Here is an 8,882-nt window from a genome sequence, read left to right as displayed (position 1 = left end):
AGTTCACTGTGGACACCGTTTGTAGCTTGACAGATATCGAAAGGGTTCTCCATAAGCATGACAGGTTTACGGCCTCTGCTGCGGCGTAGATCCGTTGTCTCAAACCTATCACATCTCTAATCTTTATTATATAAACAATGCCATTGATAAACCCCCATGTACTGAAATCCAGTGGAGTCAGATCGGAAGACGGATAGGGCCAGGCAGTGTCTCTGCCCCTCCCCGCCACCCCTTTCGATCCAGCGCTCAGGAAATGTCTCACTGAAAAGTGTGGTAACATCGCCACGTTAGAGGGGGGGGGGGGGGGGGGGGGGCGAGCACCAGCTGGATGTGAGGCATCTGTAGTACTGCATAGCTCGCTAACTTGTCGCGATAGGTGTGTCCTGTCACTGGCATGCGTGCGTCATGCGACGCAGTGCTGTTCATGGAATGGCGAGGATCACGTCTTGGAGAGTGTCTCTATCGACTGCGTATTTATCCAACAACATAAAATGTCCAGTTCTTTCGTTGAAAGGATTTGTCTGTGTACACCAGTAGCCCGAAAACCCTGTATACAAATAAACATATATAGCTTACATGAAACAATTTTTTTTTATTTACCACGATCTTGTTCCTCAGGAAAATTACGTTTCAGGTTTCAGGAATAATTTTGCATAGTAATTGTGGAGATATAGCTGCAAGGAATTAGAGGTCTTAAGTTGTGCCAGTACTTAAAAACCGAATCATAGGTAAAAGCGTATCCTCACAGCTTATAGCTTCACTCGTCACAGTATCGATATTCAGGTCATTGACGAACATTGGCAGCTTTGATAAGTGTTCTCTGTCCATTCGCAAATAATTTCGGAAATCGTCCGGTCCCAGCTGGCGTGGGTGAATTTCTTCTTTTGAAGACGCTACTTCTTTCCTCACAACATATCAGCTGTACAACACCAAGGCAAGTCCCAGTTTTTTTCGTTTCTACAGATGCCTCGTAACGTCATAATGTGTGGCATCAACAGTAATACAATCTCAACGTACATAAAATAAAGAACAAGCATCCAGCGATAGGAATAAGGCGGCGCTGTGGTCGTTGCGTGCCGTTGGTCCGAAAGTGTGCAGGATGCCACGAACTTAGTCGGCTCGTCGGTCGGTCGATAACTTTACCTTTAGGTACAAATATTTTGTTGTGTCCGGTTGGAGTCCGGTGAGCGTGCATCGTTGTTGTTAACAGAGCTGCCGTCTTATGAAGTTTTCGTGCACTCAGAGCCACTGTTATCACGTGAGTCGGACGAAAGCAATTTTGTTGCCGTCAGGATCGGTTATGGCGCACATAATCTCGACATCCAAACTAGCTGGATTCTGGGACTCTGGGCCCCTTCTGCAATGTGACAAGCCCGTAGTCTGATAGGACCGGGCCAGTGCAGGCACCACTAGACATCTGGATGAGGAAAACCTGCTGTCTTTTCCAAACGCGACCGTGAACGACAGAGTGCCAGTACCAAAGGTGAATTCGCACCTGACGAAAGATGCTCCTCCAACCTGTCGAGAAGTCAACCAGAAACGTAATAGTCGATACAAGATGTAAGACGGTCGACAAATGCAGGACGGCCGAAAACGGCGGCGCAAAGAGACGATGCGATGCGTCACGGCGAACAAGGAAGACCAGGCATCGAACTCCCCCTCCCTCTCACACCTTGTTTTTCGGAGGAATTTGACCGCACGTCCGTAGGCCAATCGGACGTTGACTCAGCCACTTTAACCAACGACGGGACTGACTGCCAGGAAATACAAGCAATGACGGCACCACACTTTTGAAGTAGCCAAAGGGAAGAAGACCTTCAGTCGCCGATCGCCACAGAGATATCAGGCCGCTCAGCGGGCACAATAACATATCTCAACCAACAACGCAAAACAAAGCCTGAGCCTGAACGCGCTACACCACCGCAGAAGAAAACAGCATCCAGCCGATTTAACAAGGCACCTGTTCTGCCTTATCACGCTGCCAACCCAGATAAATCTAACGGTGCCCTCACGGCCCTTATTAAGGCGTTTTACGAGCCATATACGGTCTGCTTCAATTACTACGTCCACATCATTGAAGAATACACGAAGCTTTTTAAATTCTGCCAGCATGTACCTATCACAAGCCGCCCAAAGGGTGAAGACAACTGTAGTCAAACGACTATCATAGCCAGGTACCGGAAGGAGAAATAAGAAAGGAGCTCATGTGGGAAGGAATTCAGGCACTCACGTGCATCACTTCAAGCGAAAGGACAACGAAGATGGCGGGTTAATACCAAAATCGGTGTTCGTAGTAACACCGCCCAATGACGAAGCAGCTGAAGCGATTCACGACGTTAAGTATTTCAACCATATGAAAGTTCGCATCGTGGACTACAGTGTAAAGGTAGAACCGACACCTGTGTGGGAAGTCTCGTGCCCTCAAACACTGTAACCTACTGAAGAACAAGGCGGCGAATTGCACCAACTGCGGAAAGGCGCACCCTGCACCTTGGAGATGGTGTGGCCGTTACCAAACAGCACTGAAACGCTACAAGCCGCCAGCAGTCAGCATGCTTTGTACCGCACCTTTCACCGCACAGAAAGTACCGGACAGGTGCGATTTCCCGCGATTACGGCGGAAGGGAAGAGCTGCTCAAAGCCCACCTAGCGGATTCACTTCGTCCCCCGCCGCTCCTATGCTGATGTCTCTATGTGTGATACGGGAGACGAGCAGCGACCGCAGCAACCAACGCCGAAGTCAACGAGACCTCGGGTAAAATTAAACTGCTCATTGCAAGAAGGGCAGTCTCTTGAAGAACGTAGTGGAAAGAAGTAAGAAAATGAAGAAAGCCTAGGAAACCCTCATGAAGACTATGATCCTTGTAGAAGCGCTTGTGACTTCTGCGGATTAAGCTAAATCGTGGCGAACAATGAAAGGAGGAACCTAGTATTTGCATTTGGTACGCAAATGCAGTATGCAGCAAAAAGGTGTAATTTAAGGATTTCATCTACCAATTTACCATTGCTGTTCTCCTCCTAATGCAGACCCGTCTCTGGCCAATTGGGACGTTCAAGTTATGGGCTATGATCAGCTATCATTCTGATAGAATCAACAGAGGAGGAAGTGGCACCACCATCTTCATCCATCAAACCATAACCTTTAGAGATGAATCGTTACCTCATCTGCGGTCGGCCGATGTGACCGTTCGGTTCTAGGCGCTTCAGTCTGGAACCACGCGACGTCTACGGTGGCAGGTTCGAATCCTGCCTCGGGCATGAATGTGTGTGATGTCCTTAGGTTAGTTAGGTTTAAGTAGTTCTAAGTTCTAGGGGACTGATGACCTCAGATGTTAAGTCCCATAGTGCTCAGAGCCATTTGAACCATTTTGAACGTCATCTGCAGAATTTGGAGGCCAATGCAGTTACTGTTAGGACAGTGGTGGGCTGAATCACTTCTGTGGTGACACAACAACATCTCCCCCCCCTGCTCCCCCCCCCCCCCCTACACACACACTCCATTGTTCGAATGGACTGTATGGCTTCTTCCAGAGCTATGATAAAGTTTTTGTGAGTAGAGATATCAACGATAAACATTCCTCCTAGAATTTCAACACAGTTAATGGTAAAGGGAAACAACTATTCGACTTCTAACATGGTCTAGACGGCGACACATGGGGGCTCACGAACCCGATGTACATTCTGAGATCCCACGCTAATGAAGGAACTTGGTCATGAACCGAAGTTGTGGACTATTAACCATCTCACTTCGGATCACTGTCCACGTCTTTGGAAGGCCAGGTCAGTGACACTGCCTTCTCCTAGGATGGAGAAAGATATCAAAAAAATGGTTCAAATGGCTCTGAGCACTATGCGACTTAACTTCTAAGGTCATCAGTCGCCTAGAACTTAGAACTAATTAAACCTAACTAACCTAAGGACATCACACACATCCATGCCCAAGGCAGGATTCGAACCTGCGACCGTAGCGGTCGCTCAGCTCCAGACTGTAGCGCCTAGAACCAAACGGCCACTTCGGCCTGCGAGAGAAAGATATCAACTGGCGCTGCACCATCTCTCAAAATGTCTAAACAATAATATACAGCCCATAATGGACGTGTGAACATGGCAACAAATCAGTGCAGCCATCGTATTTCTGACCGCCAAAATTATGAAGGCTGATCACCTCGCCTCCGTCACTGTCATCAAAGATCAACTGCAACAGGATCCGCTGCCACCCGTGCTTCAAGAGTTAAAAGCGCAATAGAATACACACAGATGGCAATGGCAAACGACACACAACCCCTCTCACAGGTGGACGTTACATCGGCAGGAATGTGAACTCCACACAAGCGAAACAACAATGAGAATGGCGAGTTAATACCACAGTCGATGTTCGTAGTAACGACGCCCAATAACAAATCAGATAACGCGATTCAAGATGTTAAGTATTTCAACTACATGAAAGTTCGCATCGTGGACAACAGGGTAAACGCGAAATCGACGCAGTGTCGGAGGTGCCAGTGGTGGACCCCTATCACTAACTGCTGCTGGCTTCCTGCCAGAATCGTGGAACAAAGTCTGGGAAGACAGAATGACCACCTTTCTGTAGCAGTCAGGACGAGTGGCGCCTTGTTTGAAGGGTCATGGCGGACAAAAACCCCGCATACCCGTTATGCACTGACCATGGACTTACAGAAACCCTATCTGTAAGGCTGAAACGTTGCTACATCTTTGAAAGCCCAGACTTCACTGCTCCAGGAACGGTTGGATGTTGTGAAACGGGCGTATGAGCTCACCGCCAGTGAATTGCTAACGGTTTACTACGCCTTCCACATCGGTGGCAACGGGTTCTACACAACGCTGGTGACTACTTCGAAGGACAAAAAATGGTTCAAATGGCTCTGAGCACTATGGGACTTAACTCATGAGGTCATCAGTCCCCTAGAACTTAGAACTACTTAAACCTAACTAACCTAAGGACATCACACACATCCATGCCCGAGGCACGATTCGAACCTGCGACCGTAGCGGTCGCACGGTTCCAGACTGTAGCGCCTAGAATCGCTCGGCCACTCCCGCCGGAGAAATTTTAATAAATCAAGGTGTTCGCCAAGGGTGCAGTCCATCATCAGCTTTATTTAATTTACATACTGACGGCCAGTTATCAAGTGGAAAGATGAAATACATTTAGGAATTAGAATAGGATATATTGTATCATTAAATACGCTGTTATATGATAATCACCACTTAATTATACATGAAACGGAAGATAATTGACAGAGGGTAGTATATTACAACATAACTATATCTGCAAAAAAAAAAAAAAGTAATGGATTTCAAAGGAAAGAGTCAAGTCACATCGAAAAAATAATAAACGGGAAAATATTAGAACAGGCATCCCACTTCAGTTATTTAGGACGTGATATTAGTCTACCTACGACAATGACATTGGGAAGATGGTAAATAAATATGATGCTATATGTGGAGCAATTGGAAGAACTTCGGGAAGAAAAACAAAGAAAGAAACACAAATGAAATTCTACAAAGTTATCGCTGTACCTACTCCTGTAAATGGTTCCGAGTCATGGACACAACAAAAAAAGAAACGTCACGTATACGAACAGCACAGATGAAGTTCAGGAGGCATGTAAGAGACTGTAATCAAATGGATAAAATACGGAATGAAACAATACGACCAGATTTGAACACCTTTTCAGTTAATGACCGGATACAAGAGAATAGAATGAAATGGAAGGATCGCGTTGATAGAATGATAGAAAATAGATGTCCAATAAATATAAAGATTTATCGGTCGAATGAAAGGGAGAACCAGGTAGATCTCGTAAGAGATGGATGGGTGGATGATAAGAGACCAGAACAGGTGATTACAACACCTAACCCTTGAAGGAGATGATCATTTCGAAGCGCTTCATTTTATTAAACGTGATTACAAAATTAAATTTTGTTATATATACGTAGAAAAAAACTGAAGAATTTTTATGAGGATTTGGGCTGGGGTGGGGGCCGGGGACACAGTTTTCCCACCATTATTACCCCGGTAACATTCTGGACACGATCAAATATTCTCCTCATTATTACGTAGTGAAGCTCTCCGTAATTTCAATTTGAGTTACGTGTCACGAGACAAATGGCATTTTGGTTCGTTTAGGTACTTCAGACGACAGAAAAGTGCATGTTGAGAGTAACTGCGTAGTAACTCACGCCAGACCTACACGCTGCAGTAAACCAATTCGTAGGAAACAGAGCGCAAACCAATTATCTGCGTGACAGTTTGGTTTTTATTCAGCCCTTGTCCCACTTTACTTGAATTACGGAGTTCGGTTTCCGACATTGCTGTGTCCACGGTGATGCAAAGAAGCCTCAAAGAGATTTTCGAAGGCGGCTACTCCATATTTGAGTGGCACCCGTCGCCTGTTGCTTAACAGACGCCAGCGGCTCTCAGATACATTAAACAGGAGAGGCACAATGCAGTACCAGGTGCGTCGTTTCTCCAACAGAAGATCACAAAGTAGTGAACACAGCAATCTCCTCCTCACACCAAATTAAAGGCACCGCCAAAATCTCGAACGATTGAGCCGTTAGCCGAGTACCTCCCAACGATGCCCTTGTGCTGGAGATGGACCAGATGGAAACAACAACATTACATGTCGTATCTATCAGTATCACGTATTCAGATTTCGTTTTCATTTAACAATACAGGTAAACGTAACTGCATACGAGTGGTAGTACATAGCTTCAGCATAGCATCTGTCACTTTGATATCAGCAATAGATTGCATTCATACGTATCTCACTAGCTAACAAAAAACTATAAATGTTTCCTAGGTAAAGATGTTAGACTCATTGGCACGTTATGTTGGACGCATAGTCAGCCACTGACACAGAGGTGCCACAAGGAAGTCTGAGAAGACCAGACGAAGTCATACTGCATGTTGATAACATGACAGGTAACGTTAACATAATCTACATCTTTTGGGACATGATGTCGTTGTCTTGGAGTGAAGAAAGAAAGTGCTGAATTAATCTCCAATCGGATATTGACAAGATTTCCAGTTGGTGCAAATATTGACTATTTATTCTAACTCTATAAATATTTACAGTTGCCTGCTTTTCAAAACGTAGATAAACAGCCTCTTAAAAGAAGCAGATCATTCATGGAAAACGAATACTTAAGAGTTCTAATAACAGGAATACGATGAAACTTTCCCTTTGAAAATTAAGAATGAAAGTCCTGGAAAATCTCTTACGTTATTTGATTTTCAAACAGCTGAGCAAAACTCAACGTACTCAGACAGTTTTATCTTTACTTATTCTGTTCATCACTAAACCGGCACACAATATTTTTTGCGCAACGCAATCTGACTTTCAATAATCCCTACACAAGAATGACCCTGACTAACAATAACGTATACCTTTCATGAATCACTTACCTCACAAAAATCTTCGTTACTCGAACTACTGCAATACAGCGAGCGCAAATACTGCCAGCTAAGTAAAAGAGTCTAACTAGTGAAGGCATTAACTACTGATAGGCATAGTTAGCAAATGAAAGATTTTGATAGAGAACAAACAATGTGTTTACCTTAATAGCGGTCAAAAGTGATCATAAATATATCTATCTATTAATGACATCGATGTTTACAAATTTCCTTTTTCTGGCGCACACACGTTAATGCCGTCTGTTTATAGTAACCTCTCAAAACTCAGGCATCTCTCTCTCCACGTCCACCACTGCTGGCGGTTCACCTCCAACTGTCAAACGCTACGCCCTGTTCACATCCAACTGCCCAACACTACACAAGCGAATATTCCAACAATGAGTCCAACCAGCCACAGACTGCACACAGCGCAGTCAGCGATTTTCATACAGAGCACTACGTGGCGTTACCAATATAAAAACCTAAACAGCCTACTTACAACGATACTGAACTGTCATTAATATTCCGTCGTTCTGCCGTTAGTAAATTCAATGGCAGGTTTCAGATCATTGTTTGTGTGTTGGGAATCAGGAATTGACGAAATGAAGGGGTTTTAAAGCGAACAAATACTGCTGCTGGAGTACATAGGATGTAGACGAAGTTAGATCAAGAGACAACATAAAGAAGGGCACTAAAATTTGTTGTGCAGGGATGGACAAAAATACGGTAACAGTACAAAACAACACATTACTATGTGTAATACGTTGTAGGAAAACTGATGGCACTCAAAACAGCTTCCAGTCGTCTTTAAATGGATAAATACGAGTGCTCTATGGTTTTTAAAGGAGTCTTACACCATCTCTCCTTCAAAATAGTGGTAAGTTCAGATAACGATAATGGAGGTGGATAGCGACCATGCACCCTTCTCTCCAAAGTATACCAGAAAGGCATAATAATGCTGAGATCTGGAGACTGTGGTGGCCAAGTGAGATGCGACAATTCATCCTCGTGCTCACAAAACCATTCTTGGACGATGCGAGCTGTGTGAAGAGAGGCCCTGTCATCTTGGACTACAGCGGGACCATTGGGGAACAAACATAGTACTGTGTGACGGACCTGATCAACGAAAAGAGGTCACACATGTCTTGACAGTAATGCGACCTTCTAAAATAACTGTGTTGCTAGTAAAATACCACAATATGGCTACTCGAATCATCTTCGAACCCCCGCCATGTTTCACTCTTGGGACGTAAAGTCGGCCAGAACTTGGAAACAGTGCGAAAGAAGATTCATCCTACCAAATGACATTCTTCCACTGCTCCACAGTTCAGGTTTCATGACGTTTTTCTTCTACGAGCAATTGCATAACTGGTGAGTGGTTCTGGAATTCCATCCCTCCCACCAATTCCCTTCATATAGTGCTAACAGGTTTCGCGAGTGCGACGTTCAGTTCTGCAGTGAT

Source organism: Schistocerca piceifrons, chromosome 5 (genome assembly GCF_021461385.2).
Source record: "Schistocerca piceifrons isolate TAMUIC-IGC-003096 chromosome 5, iqSchPice1.1, whole genome shotgun sequence".
Taxonomy (NCBI): Eukaryota; Metazoa; Arthropoda; class Insecta; order Orthoptera; family Acrididae; genus Schistocerca; species Schistocerca piceifrons.
This window is presented reverse-complemented; position numbering follows the sequence as displayed.